This window comes from Delphinus delphis, chromosome 6 (assembly GCF_949987515.2).
Source record: "Delphinus delphis chromosome 6, mDelDel1.2, whole genome shotgun sequence".
Lineage (NCBI taxonomy): Eukaryota > Metazoa > Chordata > Mammalia > Artiodactyla > Delphinidae > Delphinus > Delphinus delphis.
The window spans coordinates 50,713,542-50,734,078 of NC_082688.1; the positions used below are offsets into that span (position 1 = coordinate 50,713,542).

Genomic DNA, 20,537 nt, shown 5'->3' on the forward strand with positions numbered 1-20,537 from the left:
AAGTGAAAGATTCTGAGATGACAAGATTATCCTGGACTTTCCAGCTGGGCCCTAAATGCAATCACAAGAGTCCTTAGAGGAGAGGGTCAGAGGGAGATCATATGCACACACAGAGGAGAAAGTGATGTGGTGATGGGGACAGAGATGGTGGTCACCAGCCAAAGAACGCCTGCAGCCACCAGAAGATGGAAGAGGGAGGAAAAGATCCTCTCCCAGAGGCTCCAAAGGGAATGTGTGCCTGCCGACACCTTGATTTCAGAATTCTGGCCTCTTGAACTCCGAGGGAATACATTTCTATTGTTTTAAGTAACCCAGTTTGTGGTAATTTGCTACACAGCAGCCAGAGGAAATGAACACACCCTTCCTTTCCACCATTCCTCCCCAGTCTTCTGCCTGCTCCTTGTCTCACCCCACTGCACCCCTTGAACAGTGACCTCTCAGCCCACGCTCTTCTCCACTTTTACATGTGTTGTTCTTTCATTGTGGACCGATGCTGAAATCTTAGCCATCCCTCAAGGCCTTTTTCATGAAATCTCTCTGATAGTCCCAGGAAGGATCTCTCCATTCTCTGACCCCTTCACTTGCTTCTCTGATGATTCCTTTTTATCTTGATTTACAGGAATTTGTAAGGGTTTTCTTTTCTTTCCTCTATCACATTTCAACTAAACTCTAAGTTACTAGAAGGCAAAATTTTTCCTAAATGTGTCTTTTTCCCTCCCTATACTATGTCTTGCCCATAAGAGATGCTGAAAGAAATGGTGGGCTTGGGACATTGTTTCGAGTGCTTAGTGCAGTGGGCGGTATACTGAGAAACTAACTTGTGCTTTGTACCCCCTTCATCAGGAAGGTTCACCAGGACGAGATGAGACTGTCCATCCAGTCTCCCTCCTGCCTCTTCCTCAGCCCAAGGGGAAGGCAGGAACTGCTCTGGCTGTGAAGGGTTAGCAGGTGCTTGGGCGGTTCTAATTAGCACTAACTGCTAATGTGGAGATAGGGTTGAATGAAACCTTCACAATTCAGAGTTCAAAGAAAAGGAAAGCTGTCCAATCCGAGGAAGCAGGAAAGGGAAAAGAACTCTGAGAAAAGGATGGCCTGTGGCAGTGGAAAGGGCTATTAGGGAAAAGACTCTGTGCCCCTGCCCAGAGCAGTGCCCCAGACAGAGGGCAGGACAACAGCAGAGGTGAAGGCAACCACAGAGACCTGCGCTCTCCCTCAGGACGGCGTGTGCCCTCCCCCTGCTCCACCCCTCTGATCTGGAAAAGGGGAGGAGCCCCAAATGGCTACTGCTGAGCTTCTTGCCAGTTCAGACGGGAGTTAGAGGTCCATACAATACAGAAATGTGACATTCCTTGCATCATAGGAGTCGTGGAAAAGTCCATACCTGCTATAATTATAAACTTGGAGGCATCCTCTGGCTTTGTTTCCAATACATCTCAGCACTGGAGAAAGTTTCTTTCTTTTCTTTTTTTTTCTGAAGTCTTTTTGTAATTGAAGTATAGTTGATGTACAATGTTGTGTTAGTTTCAGGTGTACAGCAAAGTGATTCAGTTATATATTCAGTTATACATATATAATTCAGTTACATATATATACATATATATATATATATTCTTTTACAGATTCTTTTCCCTTATAAGTTATTACAAAATATTGAGTATAGTTCTCTGTGCTATACAGTAGGGAGAAAGTTTCTGATTACATTGCCCTTCAAATCTTGAACACTTACACAATGTAACAGAGAGAGCCAAGTATAGGAATCTGTAACTAACTGTCAGGGCAAATTTATAAGGGCCCTGCCCAAAGAGGCAAGCAGGGGTGGAAATCTATGCCGGCTTCTCTCAGCAAGCCAGGCATTCTGGCAAGGGGCTGCATTTTCCCAGAGGAAGGGTGCCTTTGTCTTTTCACAAAGATGCCATCCCCTAGCCTCACCACCCTGTGCATTCCCGCTGAGGGAGCCTTTTTCTAATTTGCACAAAGGGGGCCTAGAGGCGAGATGCTGCCCTGTTTACAGAAGCCCAGATTTTGGGTAACAAAGATGACTAGCTATTTCAAATCCACCTGAGAAGTGTCTAGAAGAGAAACTGTAACAAAAAAAAATCAAATACATTTGTTGCTAATAAAAGTTAAGTGAGGGCTTCCCTGGTGGCACAGTGGTTAAGAATGTGCCCGCCAATGCAGGGGACGCAGTTTCGAACTCTGGTCTGGGAAGATTCCACATGCCACGGAGCAACTAAGCCCTTGAGCCACAACTACTGAGCCTGCTCTCTAGAGCCCGTGAGCCACAACTACTGATCCTGTGCACCACAACTACTGAAGCCCACACGCCTAGAGCCCGTGCTCCACAACAAGAGAAGCCCCCTCTGGCTGCAACTAGAGAAGGCCCGCGCTCAGCAACGAAGACCCAATGCAGCCAAAAATAAAAATAAATAAATAAATTTTAAAACAAAGATTAGTCCTTAAAAAAACAAAAAGTTAAGTGAAAATGCTGCAAACATTTTGCTCTTTAATATAATACATACAACCATGGTCCTAACTGTAATCCCCTTTTCATGTAATAAATCTATCTATCCATCTTGATCCAAAATGGACCTAAAATTAACCAAAATAGAGGATATGAAAAATGACTATAGATAAATCTGAATTCTGAGCCCAACCCTGAGGGAACCCATCTATTTTGTGAATGTCAGAAAACAGGCCTCCATAAAAGCTCTCTTCTGAGGGGGAGAAAGCCATTCCAGGATATAAGCGATGAGATACTCCCAAAGACGTTCAATCAAAGCAAGAACTAAGCTAGCGTTCTGGGAATGCAGTGATGAGCCTAACAGAAACCGCACTGACCAGGCCAGCTGGGCCTCCTTCTCCATGGCCCTCCCCACCTTTGCAACTGACTTGGGACTTCAGGAAGCAAAAGGCAGTGCTTAGGCAGTGCTTGTTTTATCCAAAATAAATCAGAGGAGTCATGAAGCCATTTTTCCTATTTATTCCTATAAATTGGAGCTGCATTCGGTCCCTACTCAGAAGTATCGTGTTGGGCTGGAGAAGGAGAGAAAACAAACATGCTGGCCAGCATTTGGGGGCACAGCCAAAAGGCACTAAGCAGAATCCTGGTGGCCTTTCATTGTCCTGTCACGCAAACACAGACCAACCTGCGAGAGTTCACAGCTTCCATTCTACAGAACCGCTCCCCTGGTCACTCTTTCCCTTTTCCTCTTTCCTCTCTTCTCTCTTTCTATCCCCTCATCTGCCACGAAAAACATTGCAAAAAGGGTGGGAAATAGCTAAATGGTTCAGATCGTCACAATTTCTGCTTTCCTCCTCCAATGTCCCTATCGTGTCTTCACGTTTCGACTCCACAGCAGACTTCAAAGGTTTCCCTGATGTAGAATGCACTTTCCAGTTTAGAGGGAACCTAGAGTTGCCCACCTCCCTACCGCCACTTGCAAAACTGTTACCAGAAATATAACTGCAAGACTGAAAGCAGAGGTTTAGAAAAAAAAGAACTACTCTCCAGTTCAAGTTCTCAAAGGACTCTCCTTGTAGCCATTTGCCTCCTCTTTTGAAGCCAAGGTCTAGGTTATTAGTAGTCGTCATTTTTTAAAAACTAGGTTCCAAGGGTTGGAACAATAATGTGATTCAGCTTGGCTTTCTGCGTATAGATCCCAGAAAGCCTGGCTCCTTAGAGATGGATTAAAAGCCTCAACAGCAGTCTCCCAAAGATTGGTCAGCAGACTGCTACCTGAGGACGAGGTAAGAATCACCTGGGGATGCTGTTGTGGGCTCCAGTCATGGAGATGCTGTTTCAGTGAATCTAGGGACCAGGAATGGAATGTGTAGCTCTACAAGCTCCCACAGTGATTCTGCTGCATACCCAGGTCTTGAAAGCACACTTATTCTAGAATCTGCAGTGAAGAATGGTGGTTATAAGCATGAACGCTGAAGCCAAACTGCCTGGCTCTACCCGTTATGAGCTGTGCAAGCTTGGGCACCCGCCTTAACCTCCCTGAACCTTCATTCTCTTTCCATGAAAGAGGGAGCACTTACCTATTGTGATGGGGCTAGACTGGGGCATGCAAACTGGAGATCCATGGCCACCAGATCCACTCAACCATCTCTTATTTTTGCTGGCACAAACTTAATATATACTTTAAAAAATATGAACTGAATGCCTTTAGATGGCATGCCAGTTCTAACTAACAACTTCCTACTGTCCTATGCCCTGCTGCCCTATTCACATGGGTGAGTTATCTGCCTGTCATTTGAATTTCTGACCCCAGGGTTTGCCATGGGGTGCATGCCCTGTAGTCACCCATCCCTGTCACAGGAAGCTGGCTGCTGTCGCGATGTGGGTCGTGGGTCTGTTGGTGAGAGGATGGTGCACGCCCCCAGGGCTGCTCCTGAGTGCAGCTTTTGCTCCTGAGGGTGGCTTCACATGGGGAAGAAGAGACCTACGGATACAGTACCAAAAAGCTCCTGACTGAGTTTCGAGGTGTCCTGACCCCAGATCCTACACCCTCTCCACCCTGGAAGAGCACCTGCAGCCAGCCTGGGTTTAGTGGCTGTACAACTTGAGGCCCAATATGGAACGTCTATCAGGACTATAGGGTATCCCCGGAGACCTGTGATCCTTAGACATAGGTGGTCATAGGTTTTTCCTCAAGGTGCACTTTAGGATCATGAAACCAAGCTTGGAACCTCAGCCAGCTTCCCTGTACCTTCCTCAATCTGCAGTGTCCACTGGACGTTTTTTGTTTTAGATGTTGGGGGTAGGAGTTTATTAATTTATTTATTTTGGCTGTGTTGGGTCTTCGTTTCCATGCAAGGGCTTTCTCTAGTTGTGGCAAGCGGGGGCCGCTCTTCATCGCGGTGCGTGGGCCTCTCACTATCGCGGCCTCTCTTGTTGCGGAGCACAGGCTCCAGACACGCAGGCTCAGTAGTTGTGGCCTACGGGCCCAGTTGCTCCGCGGCATGTGGGATCCTCCCAGACCAGGGCTCGAACCTGCGTCCCCTGCACTGGCAGGCAGATTCTCAACCACTGCGCCACCAGGGAAGCCCCCTCCACTAGACTTTTGAATTTGGTTCATTTAACAGAAATTGAACACGTTTGCACACTGTTCATATTCAACCAAACTAACTCACCTTTCCACACTTCCAGAGGACCAGTTACAAATATTTGGTTCCAAAGCCCTCATAGGTCTAGGCTCAGAAAGACTATTCCAAATAATACATTTAAGCTTCCTTTCTCTCATGGCATTACTGAATCACTGTGGCGTCACAGTGCCACACACCGATACCTACTGTTTCTCTCCTCCCTGCCACAGAAGGCTGAGCTTCCAGGCCTTCTCATGGTAAGGCGGGGCCCTTTGACAGTTTCCAGGCAGTGGGTGGTCACTTTCAGCCAAAGCTCTTCCTCTCCTTACGGTAACCAGCTGTTGGGGAGTAAATCTGCCACTCCAAAGTGTCTCTTTAGCACGTAGGTTATTTTGAGCTGAAAACAATGAAGGCCCGAAAGACTCAGGAAGAAATTTTGACTTTCCCCCTAACTGCCTAAAAAATAAATTAGATAGAGGGCCTGTTCCCAGAATAGAGCTTTCACCAGAGACATCTGCAAAGAATATGGGCTTGGTGTCGGGGGAGAAACAGGGCCTAGAGATGCATCCACTCTAAGTCCCATTGTTTCTGCACAGCCCAGAAAACATTTATTTACCAAACCTTTGCTTTTCCATCTCCAGGTCAACTGCCTTCCCCCTTTTTGAAGTCCTAAGCCCTTACAACATCTTCTTTTATCTTTAGCTGAAGATGGTATTTAAGGTGAAGGTTTCAGCCATTTGGGCAAGTTACTCAGTTTTTCTGGGTCTCCCCAATTGTAGACATGTTATTAAAATTTTGTCTGATTTTCTCCTGTTAATCTGTCTCACGTCAGTTAGACCAGCCAGAAGAACCTAGAGGGTAGAGGACAATTTCTCCCTCCCTAACACAGCGATGTTCTAGACACCTGTTCTGTACACTTGGACCCTGGAGTAAGAACACAGAGGCAAGCACCCAGCCAAGCTGTGCTGAATATATAATAGGAATTAGAAGTAAACCTTATTTTCAGTGGTGGTTTTAAGCCAGTGAGATTTTGGGGTTGTTGGTTACTATGGCACTGGTCTAGCCCATCTGGACTAATGAAAATATTATTCACTAAAACGAAGTGGGAAATGCCATTTCAAAAACATTTTCCAAATCAGAAGGTGTGAAGAAAGAGAGTATGTCTTGGAAACTCTATACTGCTGAACTATTGTTTGCCTTTAGGCCTTAGGCCATCTTTATTATATTGGATATTCTGAAGCCAATTAAAAGGATAAGAATGATGAATTAGTTTTCAAACACGGCTGCAAATTCTTTGGGATTCTTTCCATTAAGAGGTGGGCCTAGTCCCTCTTCCCTTGAAACTTGGCAGCCTTATTCAACCAATGCAGTTTGACAGAAGTGCTGTTCTGTGACTCGTGAGCCTGGGTCACGAAGCCCGGCGGCTTCCCCATATTGCCCTCAGCAATGTTATATGCAAGAAGACTTACTATCCCGAGGCCAAAAAGGTAAAGAGGCCTCCAGAAGACTCCAGCTCCCAGCCATTTGAGTCACTCCCAGTTTTTCTAGTTTTCCCATCAGAGACCCCAGACATCAGGGAGCAGAGGCAAGCTATCCCCCTGTGCCACGTCCAAATATGCCTAGCCTACAGGGTCCACGAGCGGGCATAAATCATTGTCGTAGGGTGCCACCAAGTGTTAAGGTGATTTGTGAAGCAACAATAGGCAACCAGAGTGAAAGGTGAGCCGTCTAAACAGGACTTTAGGCTGATACGTTGCTTGGCCATTCATGAGGGGGGGAAAGAAGTTAAGGCTTAAGTACAGTGAGAGAACTTACAGTATGTTGGTTAAATGCACGGATCCATTAGGCTTGGGCTTACTTCCATCTCCAGCCCTCACCAGATAAGGTTCTTAATCTCTCTGTGCATCACTGTGTTTTACTGCGCATCAATTTTGAAACTGGGACGCTAATAATCGTTCCTGCTCCACAGGGTGATAAACATGAAACGAGATACAGCATGGTCCTCAGCAGCATCTCCAGCCCTGCACTTGTGACTCTGTCACTGAAGGCTGCCAGGAGGCCTCACCCTGCTAAATATGCAGCTTGCACATATGAACATCAGATAATTCCCGCTCTTGCCTAAGCAGTCTTGGAAGCCAGAAGATGTTATGTTTCCTGGCTGGGTTTAGGTCACAGGCAATAGAATTGGCTACACAAGAAGACAGAGAATTGATTTACTGACTTGCAAAAGTCTTGGGAAAAGGAAATTCCTTTCCTTGCTCTCATCTATAGTTTGTGCCTCGGGTTCTGAAGTTTTAATTCTCCTTCAGCAGTTTTTAATAGCTGACAGTGAATATGTACCATGTGCCAAGCACTATTCCAAATTCATGCGTTGAGTTAATCTTTATAATAGATGGTTATATTTTATGTAATCTCTAACAGATATATCTATCATGTGAGGTAGGTAGTATTATCCCCATTTTACAGATGAGAAAACTGAGGCTCAGAGGCGTTACATCACTTGCTCAAAGACACACAGCTGGTAAGTGGCAATGCTGAGCTCTGAACCCAGTTGGTGTCATGATTTTAACAGCAAAGCTGGGCTGTATCTCACTACCCTAGACTGCCCTTCTACTGAGGAAAAAGTTTCCATTTTCTGAATATTTAAAATATTTGTCTTCATGCCTTTACTGTAAAAGGTTTCTCTGTTTCAGGTACGCTATGAAAACTACCTTTTTAAGGACTATGAAATGCAGCAATCACAGGGAAGTGCATAAAAGTTACATACTTGAATTACATGTAAAGCTGATGCTTGTACTTCTGAGGCCCTTGAGCATTTGAGTTCTACATGAACTCATCAATTTTTTTCCCTAGTTAGCATGACATACTGGCAGCACATATAGCCCATGTCCAAGATTTTTCTTTAGCAATGTTCTTTATGAGATTAAAGGACTTCCTTTTGATTTCTATCTGCAGAGTTTTTATCATGAATAGATGATTTAGGAAAGCATTTTATCAAATGCTTTTCTGTATCCATTTTGTTATTATTGATACTTTCTAACTTAATTGCCCTTGTGATAATACTCTGCATTGTTTCATTGCCTAGTTAATTTTTATACATAGTTAATTTTTGTTTTGTTTTTTTGCGGTACGCGGGCCTCTCACTGCTGTGGTCTCTCCTGTTGCGGAGCACAGGCTCCGGACACGCAGGCTCAGCGGCCACGGCTCACAGGCCCAGCCGCTCCGCGGCACGTGGGATCTTCCCGGACCGGGGCACGAACCCGTGTCCCCTGCATCGGCAGGCGGACTCTCAACCACTGCACCACCAGGGAAGCCCCATAGTTAATTTTTATAGTGAATTTTTATACATGTTCCCTGTGTCATGGAAACAATTTATATGTTGATATTGTTTGCTGTAGTATCTATATAAGTCCATTAAATAAGGCATGTTAACAATGTCGTTCAAATATTCTACAGCCTTATTAATTTTTCTATCTCCTTGTTCTAATAATTCCTGAAAGGGCTGTTAAAATATCCCAGGGCTATTGTCAGTTTCTCTATTTCTTCTTATAGTTTTACCAATTTTTTGCTTTATAAATTTAAAATTATTAGGTCTTCCTGGGGGGAGTTAAAGTTTTGATCATTTTGAAGAGTCCCTCTTTATATTAAGCAATACTTTTGACCTTTAACTGAAACTAACAGAGTCAGATTTTTGGTTGTTAGTTGTATATATTTTTCCATTTTTTTAACTTCCAAATTTTCTGTATTTTTATGTAAAATGTGTCTCTTATAATGAGCGTCACCCTGCTAAATATGAGAATAACTAGTTATTCTCTGCTTAGGCAAGAGTGGGAATTATCTGATGTTCATCTGTGCAAGCTACATATTTAGCAGGGTGAGCGTCATTTAAAAAAAATCCAAACTTTGTGTTTTCCCTGGAGCACTTAGTTCATCTATATTTAAAGTAATAACAAATACATTTGTGTTTAAATCTACCATCTTATATGCTTTTTATTTGACCAACCTGTTTTTCTTTCTTCTCTTGGATTGATTTTTTTAAGTTATTCTCTGTTTTCCTCTCTTAGGTTGGAAGTTATATTCTTTCTATTTTTGTGTGTATGTCTGTGATGGTCCCCTAGAAACTACAACATGAATCCTTGACCTATCAAAGTCTAATACTGATCCATAAATTTACTTTCTTCCAAAATATGCAAGGATCTTAGTATATCTTAAGTATGATTACTCTCACAGTTCTTAGAGCTATTATGGTTGTCTATTTTAGTTCTTTATAATATTAATATGATAAAAATTGTCAGCACCATAAGACATTACTATTAAGGTTTTATACAGCTAATGTTCACATAAACCAACCCCTAGTTTTAATTTTTCTTTGCTTTTTATTCCTCGATGCATCTCTGAGGTTCATGGGGGATAATTTTCCTCCTAACTGAAGAATATCTTGGAGAATTTCTTTCTGTATGGGGCTGCTGATAGCTCATTCTCTCAGTTTTTGTCTGTCTAAAAAGTCTTCATTTTGCTTTCGTTTTAGAAAGATCGTTTCTAGACTATCAGTTATTTTATTTCAGCCTTCTGATTGTCAAGGTTGCCGTTGAAAAATTAGTTGTCAGTCAAACAACTTGTCTTTGATCTTCTGTAGTTTTAGTCTGATGTGTCTAGATGTGAATTTATTTTTATTTACTCTGCTCAGGCTTCTAGCACCAGTGGATTGCTTTCCTTCATTGGTTCTGGGAAATCCTCAGCTATTATCTTTCCAAGTTTTACCTATACGCCAGTCTCTCTCCTCTCCTTTTGAGACTCCAATTAAATTATGCTGGACCTCAATGTATCCTCCACGTGTCTTACCCTCTATTCTATATTGTCTATTGATTCTGATGCACACTGCTTTGTCTCTTCAGGTGCTTTGTAACCTTTTACCGTTTGCTGGCCATTTTGTTTGAAAAAGTTATTATAGAAATAACTTGAGACCTAGGATATCACTAGCATCCTTCATCACCTCCTGTGAGATGCCTGCGGGCACTAGTAGTTCAGAGCTGTGGCTTTATAACCCCTGGATTACAGTCTGTAGTCTACCTTTGGAATGATTCCCTTCAAATTTACAATCTAGAACAGGGGTTACTGTACCAAGATCTCTGCCTTTGGTGAGTTCTTAGCTCTAACTATTTTTCCTTCAGCCACAGGAATGTGCCACACAGGTCTGCCTCTTAGCCTCCTTTGGTTCGTCCTTTGGGTGGCAGAGGCAGGTGGAAATAGACCAGGTTCTGCATTGGACCTGATGCCTGTCACCGACACCTTGTGTAATTTGCCAAAAGCAGCTCTTCTTAGCCCTTCGCCTGGGTAGGCAGATGCCCCGGGATAGAGAGAGCTCTGGCTCATTTCCCTGAGCCCCAACCTCCTTCCTATTCATGTTGCTATCTTATTAGGTCATTGGTCATTGATGCTTTTCTAAAGATACTTTTACAGATTTCTTTCAGCTTTTCTCTTTTCAGAGGGAAGGTTAGTTTGAATCATCTAGCCCACCCATACTAGAAGTCCTTCACACAGACCGGGTTTTGTTTTGGTTTTGGTGATCATTTTCCTGCCAATATTAAATTTCCTATGAAATCTAGATTTCTGAAAATTTGGGGTATCTGGCAACCCTGGGCTCACAGATTAACAAGGCAGTAACTGGAGAGAGCTGAGTGTCACCAGAGTTCCCACTGTGCTCTATGGTCTTAAACTAGCCCCAGTCTAGAATTGGCTGCCTGTCTTGACAGGCATCTGAATTGGCCACCACTGAATACGCAGTAATGAAATAGAAGCAATTAGATGATTTCAATATTAATGAGGATACATCTTACCTGGATAGTTCTATATCCAGGAATCTAGGACATTCTAACTTACATGTTTTCTTTTTCTGAAATAGGCAGTCTCACTGTGAGGGGCTTGAAGGCTGTGAGTGAGGGCCAGCAGATTTGCACGAGGAGCCATAACAGTTCTGGGGAATGAAGGGGCTGAGGTCGCCCCCAACCCGCGGTCTCTGAGATTCAGATTCTCCACGTGGACTGAGCTGCCTCCTCTCAGCCCAGCCCTCCCAGGGGCACTCCCGAGGCTGGCAAAGCAGCGTGCAAAGGAAGCCACGGAGAGACATGAGGAGACTCTAGGTCCACTTTGGCAGGGAGAACTCCTGGCTGAGTGCAGTTCTGAGAACACAGGCTCTTTTCCTTTCCCACCTTGAGAAACCACCGAGGCCTAGGGGGGTCTTCAGTGGCCTAGCCCACCATCTCCTTTCAGGCCCACCATTGGGGAGCCCACCCTGGGGTGGTGATACTAATTCTCCAGGGGAAAAGTTAACAGTCTCTTTGCATGTCCCATAACTGCCACCCCCCAGCCCACTTGATGTAACTGGTCACAGGTAGCATTGTGGCATTCTCTAGCCTCTAGAAGGTACAGCCTTCTAAGAGAGGACTAGTTCTTTGGAAAGAATTTGAGGACATAAACAGGGGTAGGAAGTCTAAAGGAGAAACTAGACTTCCCACTGCTCTGGAATTGTGGGGCTCAGGGGTTGCATCTGAGAATACTCTTAGAGGATGGGTTGGGAGCATCAGTGATATACCAGACTGAAGACGGGCACCCTGATTACTCTATTTTTTCATAGCTGGGTGCACATCCATATATATATATGTGTATATATATATATATATATACACACATATATATATACATATATATATGTGTGTGTGTGTATATATATATATATATACTTTTTTTTTTTTGGTTTTTTTTGTGGTACGCGGGCCTCTCTCACTGTTGTGGCCTCTCCCATTGCGGAGCCCAGGCTCCGGACGCGCAGGCTCAGCGGCCACGGCTCACGGGCCCAGCCGCTCCGCGGCACGTGGGATCTTCCCAGACGGGGGCACGAACCCACGTCCCCTGCATCGGTAGGCAGACTCCCAACCACTGCGCCACCAGGGAAGCCCACCCTATATTTTTTGATACCACATAGCACAGCACCCTAGCTAAGACCATGGGCTCTGGGGCCAGAGCCTAGGTTCAAATACCAGCTATATCATTTAGAAATAGTAGGTTATTCAAATCCTCAGGGCCAAAGTTTTATTATTTGCATAACAAGAATGGATGAGTACGTATCCCATTGGACTGTGGTGAGAATCAGATATAATTCACACAAAACACTTAGCATTCTACCCTAACCCAATACAGGCAGGCATGTAACACAAGCTCATGAATATATTATTACTGTTGTTGTTATTCTTGAAGCAGGAAGCCTGGCTTGCTAAGACCGCAGGGGGCGGAATTGAGTAGACCAGCATTCCAGCCCCAGCGTGTTGACCTTTGATAGACAGACGACTCCTCTGCCTTGTGCTTCCTGGTCCATAAAATGAAGTTCATACGATCTTTTCTGACAGAAGATCAGATACAAAGAGATTAAAAATATCACCAGTGTTCTCAGCTCTTTGAATGAAAGACACCCAAAGTCACTCTGGTCAGAACTAAGATCTCTCTGTATCAGTCAGATGCTCTGGGCCCCAGGAAATCCCTTCCTTTTTTGTTTGTGTGCACGGGGGGCCCCTCTATCCAGCCAGAGGGAACACAGTCAGATGGCAGGTGGACAACACAAAGCTGAAAACAGACGGAACAGGCGTGCCTACACTCGGAACACATTCCTTCAGGGTGTGTCTGTGTCTAAAGCAGTAAGTTAGCGAGGACCACCACAGGGAGAAAGGGCAGAAGCAACCGGGGAAGAAAGAGAACTTGGGCTGTGAGGCTGTCTGAGCAGGGGCAGCGCAGCGGAATCCTCAGCGCCAGGCTCTAAGGCGACAGCAGCGAGCCCTCTACGTACAGCCTTCCCTGCGATATAAACACCGCGCCTGGAATTTATGGGCGGTGAATATACATTTTACGAGTGCAGTGACTGAAAGTTTCTTCCACTTTTGACAAAAGAATATGTTCTTCCGTGGACTTTGCCTCTGTGACGTGGCTGCCATACTGCCCTTAAGTCCTTGAAGGATGCTGTTGGCCTTTTCATTGAAGTAGTGCTAGACTGTCTACCTACAATTTTGGCAAGGCTTCCTATCTCTGTAAAATCAAATCAGAACTTTCTTCATCCCCAGGTTATTTTGAGTCTCTCAGTTTGACTAGTGTAATTGTGTGAAGAAAACACAGTCTAACACTACGGAGTTGATACTGAGGTAGGGTTTCTATGGTGATGCAAAGTAAAACTCATTTTCTTGTTTTGTTAAGTTTCTGAGAAGTGGAAACAGGTCTTCAAAGGTCTTGGGACATTTGTCTGGGTTATTTTCTGCACTTTTTGTCATCTTCCAGGAGGAGAGAATAGCAGAGGCCAGTTACCCCTATAAATGCCTCCTAGCGGTTTGGCTTTAGAAGGATTTATCTGGTCTGGAGGGAAAGTCAATCCTGCCAAACAGAGGTGGAAATAAGGATGCTGAAGGTTACCAGAGCAGGAACGCTCAGACTTGAATGTGGACACAGATCCCCTGGGGAGCTTCTTAAAATGCAAAATCTGATTTGGCAGGTCTGGGGTGGGGCCTGAGATTCTGCAGCTCAGAAGCAACCAGGTGATGCTGATGCTACTGAACCAGGGACTACTCTTTGGGTAGCAAGAGTTTCAGGTACTGATAGAAACAGTATAAATTATATCTGCTTTTAACCTGCTTAGGGAATCGTATTCATTACACGGACGGTGAATTCATCAGGACTGCAAATTCTGAGCAGTATCAAAATGAAATACCCTATGTTGATGTAAGTCGGGGCCAGCAGTTGGATTCAGCAAGAGAGAAATGCCCAGGTGGTTAAAGACAGCACAAAATGTACAGCTGCAAAATCTTAGTCACCTGATACTTAGTCAGGTATCAAAGTATCTTAGCTTTTGTTAAGTACCATACCGCCCATCCTCATTGTGATACCTGAGGCTGTAACTAAAAGCAAACCAAGAACAAAAAGCAACAACAGACGTGGCTTCCTAAGGGATGTGGGGCTTCTGTGGGCGGTGGGTTTGAGGGTCACTGAGAAAGCATCTGAAATGCAATCATGCCTTGTTAGCCACTCCTGGGAGCCCCATTCACACCAGGACACAATGTCAGGGCACTCCTGGCTTTGCACAAGTAGAAGTGGCCCACACTTGCTGCCCATGTGTTCTAAGTACTGTCCAGGACTCTCTCTCATACCTTTCTTTTTTCACACCATTCTTCTACAAGTTCCTCCTGAACAGTTCTCCTTTGTCTTCCAACATGGTTCTAATGCTGCTCATCTGAAAATCAGTTGTAAGCAACTGCTTTAAACAGAAAAAAGAAGGAATCCTTCCTATAAGAAACCGAACACCTGAAAAAGGAATTCGATTTCATGAAACAAACACACTCGAAGACATTTTCCTTTCAGGTTTTCTTGCCATCAAATGCTGGGGATTCAATCTCAGAAGGCCAATTTTGGAGATTTCCAGGGATATTTGATACTTGTTTTGAAAACATTAAAATTCATCTCTATATAAACACACATGTGAATACGAATGTAATTGTACCTTTTACAAAATGTATTGTTGAGCCAAACTCATTTGGATGTATGCTTCCCTGAATATAATCAGAAATTGTGCATAATGTTCAAAAAGGCCAGGGTCAGCAAACTAGAACCTCGGGCTAAGTCTGGTCTACCACCTGGTTTTTGGATAGCCTGTGAAGTAAGACTTAGCTTTACGTTTTTAAATCATTGAAAAAAAAATCAGAAGAATATTTTGTGACATGTGAAAGTTATATGAAATCCAAAGTTTAATTTAATACCCATAAATAAATTTACTTATTCATTTATGTATTGTCTGTGGCTGCTTTTATGCTACAGCGGCAGTTGAGAAGTTGCAACACGGACAATATGACTAGTGTTATGGGTTGACTCGTGTCCCCCACTCCCCCATTCAGCTGTTCCAGCCCTAATCCCCACTACCTAAGAATGTGACCTTTGGAGATAAGGTCTTGACAGAGGCAATCTAGTTAAAATGAGGTCATGAGGGTGGGCGCTACTCCAATATGCCCGGTCTGCTTACAAGGGGGGAAATTTGGACACAGGTACACACAGAGGGAAGATGATATAGAGACAGAGGGAGAAGACAGCTATTTACAAACCAGGGAGAGAGGCCCGGAACACATCCTTCCCTCACAGCTCTTAGAAGGAACCAACTCTGCCAACACCTTGATCTTCAACTTCTAGTCTCCAGAACTGTGAGACAATACATTTCTGTTGTCAAAGCACCCAGTCTGTCGGACTATTACATCAGCCCTAGCAAACTATTACAGCGAGCAAAACTTAAAGTATTTACTATCTGGTTTTTACAGAAAAAGCTTGCTAACACCTACTCCATGGGACTAATTTTTAAAAAATTTTTATTGGAGTATAGATGATTTACAATGTTATGTTAGTTTCAGGTGTACAACAAAGTGAATCAGTTATACTATATCAATACATATATCCACTCTTTCTTATATTCTTTTCCCATATCGGCCATTACAGAGTATGGAGTAGAGTTCCCTGTGCTATACAGTAGGTCCTTATTAGCTATCTATTTTATATATAATATAAAATAGTATATGTCAATCCCAATCTCCCAACTCATGGGACTAATTTTTTGCATTTAATGCTTTGAAGTCAGCAAGCACACGCCTCATAACAAGCAACAGAGACTCCAGAAATCCTCTCTTTATCTCACATCTACCCTAGTCTTTAAATACTTTTTCTCTGGCAAATGAGTTGGGAACAACCAACCAATGGCACATTATCTTGGATAAAACAGAATTATTGAACAACCCCAACTCAGTACCTCTCGCTTCAAGCCAGGAGGGCAGCAAATTTGTTCCACTAGCTCCATGGATGTAAGAATTTTAAATAACGGGAGGAGGGAGAAAAGGAAAGGAGAATGCACAGACAGGAAGAGAATTTCAAATTCATTTTTGAACCTTTCAATACAGTATTATGTAACTAAAACATTGTGTCACAGGGCCCCGGCACCCTCTTATAAGACCAACATCTTTAAAAGCTGCCGGTTCGCTTGGGATATCTCCCATAGATCCAGTTGGCCCTCAGAGAATTTAATGGCAGATGATAAGACAAGACAAGTTAATTCCATTATAAAACAAATTGCTAGTTAGTCTGGGGCTTTTTGATCCTCACATGATCAAAACTCGGGTCTACATTGCTATTAATAAAAATAATGGCAAGAACGAAATTATTAATGACAGCAAACATTTAGTGAGCATTTTTTATGTACCAGGCATTGTCCAAAACACTTTAAATGAATTAGTTCATGTAATCATCACAATAATCCTATGAAATAAGTATTTTTATCCTCATGTGACTGATAAAGTAACGGAAGTTTACAGAAATTAAGTTGCCCAAGATTACAGAACTGGAAAATGGCAGACCCAGGGCTCAAGACCAAGGATGTAGGGTTCCAAAGCCCAGCCTCTCAACGTGGGCCACGTGGCCTCAACAGTATATGAAAAAAGCAAAATCTTGGTGCCTCCACAGTTTTATTCCCCTGAAAAAGTCACTGTGTTTTCTTCCTCTTTGTATTAAGCATGTCTCCATTCTGATGCTTTGACATTTGGGACCTTGCTGACACTGGAAGGGACAGCTCCTTCAGGATTAGCTAATTTCTAGAGAGAGCAGAGAGCTCTCCTGGGGGCCCCCTCTTCTATAATTAGAGCTCACTCCCCAACCACCTGCTTTGTTGGGCTCTCACACTCAGACCACTAGCCACCTGCCCTAATCACCCCAGGGCCAAGTACCCGACAACTAGGAACGTAGGAAGCCCTATGCCCCAGAGCCTGCTGAAATTGTTCAAAGTAGCTAATCCTAAACCTACGAACCCTCCCTCCCTTCTTCCTTTCCATGGAAACCACAATAAAAGCTCTTAGCTACACTTCCCCCTATTCCTTCTGCCTCATAACCAACCCTGGTTCCTCCCCCTCCCCGTGGCAGTGCATGGAGTGACTTGTCTCACCTTTTGGGAATGGTGAGTAACAAGCTACCTTTTCAATGACAATCCTCTCCTCACCTACTGGCCTCACCATACCCCAAAAATAATAAAACCTACATTTTAAAACACTCTTATAGCCTCATCTACCTCCCATGCCCCTATAATTAAGTTTCGAATACCTACCAAACAATGCCTTACATGATGACTTCTACCAACAAAGGTGCTCGGAAATGAAACCAAGCAACCAACCACCCGCTCCTCCCCTAAAAAACAAAAAACAGTAAAACAAGAGTTTCATAAACCTTTCGTTGTTTTCCCTCCTGCCTAAGGCTGAAGTATTCTGCTATTGATATGCTGCTCTCCCGCTCTCCCCAAGTTTGCGTCATACCTCCCAACTTTCCTGGGAAGCAAAAACAAAGGATGCGGAACCCCCCCCACCCAACCTGCATCTTGAACAGGGTTTCTCTTTTGGGGATTAGGGCATCAAATTTAAAATCAGCCAAGAGCAGACAGGAGAGCTAAAAACAGCCACATTCCTCACCTCTACTGCCCAGATCCCACGTTCATCATGGGAAAAAAGCGTGACCGTGGTGGGGAAGCCAGACAATGCCGCCTCCTTCTCAGGCTGCTTCAATGCATGGTCTCGTCCTGAGCCTTCTTCTGAATGTCACAGGCAATCTCAAGGTTCACCATCAGTGTTTATTTGCCAAGGTACACTCTTAACTGATGAGTGAAGCAAAGGATTTACTCTCCACCAAAGAAGGGCACTGATTCAAAGAAAGCCTGAATCACCGCCAGCCTATGAGCCTTCAGTAGCTTTCTGCTGAAAGGCATGGAAACTTGGTTGTGCTGTGCGTCTGGGCTGGAACAAAGAGGATGCTGGGAAAGCCAGATTGTGCCGGCCACAGCTTGTCAAGCCCATTCACCTGGCGAGAGGAGTTATGGCCAGTGACCCTCTGTACTTGTGTGACCAAGGCAAATTCATTCATGCTCCCTTTTCAGGCTGAGTAAACAAGATCCAGCAAGACTCCAGGTTAACCAACAGCTGGTTAAGTATGTGCTTTGGGCACAATAACGCAGAAGCACCGAAATAAATAGCCTTGTAAGGAAAAAAAATACCAAAGTTTTGTTAGATTTCCTTACCTTTATTTTTAAAGCTGATTTTGTTTTTATTTTGAATGACACGCGGGGACGTGGGGAGAGGAAATCTAATTTGTTTTCAGAGCTTTGGGTCCGTAAACCTTAATTCAAAATTGACCCAGAGCCAGGATCAAGGCATGACTTTTAGCTGTTCTACTTCTTAAGACCACTAGGTTCTTGGGATAAATTAGCAATATCAAGACAGTCTGACAAGATTTGGAGCAAGGGTCTTTTTTGCATATACTGCAAAAAAAGGAGGATTTAAGATGGGCCCTATTTGTGGGATTGACATGAGTGACAGCCAGCTGTCATCAAGGCACACGCTTTCCCACAAGTCCCTGAATGTCCACAGTGTGGGGGGACAGGGTGAGTCTCTGCCCCAAGCCAGCACACACTCAGTACCTTAAAGGGAGTTGTGATCCCAGCAGAGGCCGAGGGAAAGGCGCATTGTCGTCAAAACCCTAAACAGCCCTGGATTGCGACAGTCACTAGCCCCTTCAAAACACCTGCCAAATTCCAAGCCCAAGGGAGTTTATCACACCCCATCAGATGACCATCCCAGGAAAGGTCCCTCAGTTCCAGGGAAAACAATCCGCAGTAATAGCAGAGCGTGAGTCCAGATTTCAATATCCAAGTGAGAAAAATAAGGACTGTTTGCCCTGTCTTTTTTTTAATGGGCAATTCACCTAAATGAGTAGAAATAAAGAAAACCCATACATGTTTGCTTCTTTCTCAATTTTAATTCGGCTCCAAGTGACTCTGATTGGTGAAAACAGTTGTACTAAATTCCTTTCTAGGCCACTAGAGGGAAATCTAACCCACCTCACCAGAATTTGTTTCTTTTCTTTCTTTTTTAAAAAGTAATAATCACAGAACCAAAATTTTTAGGCTGAAGAATACGTTGAAATGTTACCTTTCTCTGTTCCTTCCACCCTTGCCCATATTTAAAAATTATTTGAATCTTTGTGGTCATGGAGACTTCTAGAAAAGCACAAACCAGCCATCTTAAGTTGGGAAATTTTTCTAACAGGCAATCTGAATCACTTCCAGTTCAGCTTGAATTTATTTCCTCAAATTACATATTCATCAGTTATGGAGAACAGCTGGTCATCTTTCTCTGCATCGCATTATTCTTTAAATTCCTGAAGACCTCCAGGTCACGCCTCTCTTTCAAGCAAAATGAGCCAGCTCTGCAACTTGGCCATAGAGTTTACATCCCAACCCTTTAACCACGTGCTGCTCTTCTCAACTCTCTCTGCATCACTCCACCCTCCCCCATACCTCCAAACTACAGCAATACAGACTAAACTCTGAAGAGAAAAATGAAGTATTTCATGGTTTTCCTTGCATGTATGGCTATTAATACATCTGTGTGCTGGTTTTCTTTTTGAATACGACATACTGTTTTTGATATATATTTATGTAGTATGATTCCAAAACCATGTGTATATATGTGTGTATATAAATATACAAACACATACATACATAAACACACACATATGTATACATACATATACATATATATTTTTTCATCTTGTTATGAAAATTGAATGCCTAAGTTAATGTCCATTTATGTGTCACTTCTTTTTTTTTTTTTTTGCAGTACGCGGGCCTCTCACTGTTGTGGCCTCCCCCGTTGCGGAGCACAGGCTCTGGACGCGCAGGCTCAGCGGCCACGGCTCACGGGCCCAGCCGCTCTGCGGCATGTGGTATCTTCCCGGACCAGGGCATGAACCCGTGTCTCCTGCATCGGCAGGCAGACTCTCAACCACTGCGCCACCAGGGAAGCCCTATGTGTCACTTCTGAATTCCATTCTATTTCCAAGTTTTCCACAACACGCCCATTATTTCAATATCTAACTTTATTCTCCAACTTTTTAACCACTTACTTTAGATCCCTATTAGCTATAAAACATAACTGGTATGTATTTATAACATTATTCTTTTAATAATTTTTAATAACCTATTCATTGCTAATTCAAATTAAGGAGGAGAAAACTGGTTGTTCTCAAAGCACTCACCGTTATCAACATTTGTACGTGCAGTATAATAAAGAATAGATTCGGTCTTTGTCCCTGGCACAGAACTTCCAAAATCCTTTGAATTTCCTGAGTGACAGGAGTGTCAAGCCATAATAAGCCCGTTTCAACCATACCTGAGTTTATGTTAAGGAAGTGACTCTTGGTGAGAGCCCAGACAGCATCAGGATGAGGACTGTAGCCCAAGGAACCAACCAGGTGATGAGAGGATTGGAACCCTCCACCCAACCCCCATGTCCCAGGAAGGGGGAGGGGCTGGAGACTGAGTTCAATCAGGAACACTCAGTGATTTA

General features: G+C 43.7%; 1 protein-coding gene across 1 annotated transcript in view; it reads right to left on the reverse strand.

The window, feature by feature from the left end:
• Positions 1-20,537, reverse strand: part of PGM5 (phosphoglucomutase 5) — a 191,487-nt gene that overhangs the window by 8,185 nt on the left and 162,765 nt on the right. The window lies entirely within an intron of this gene.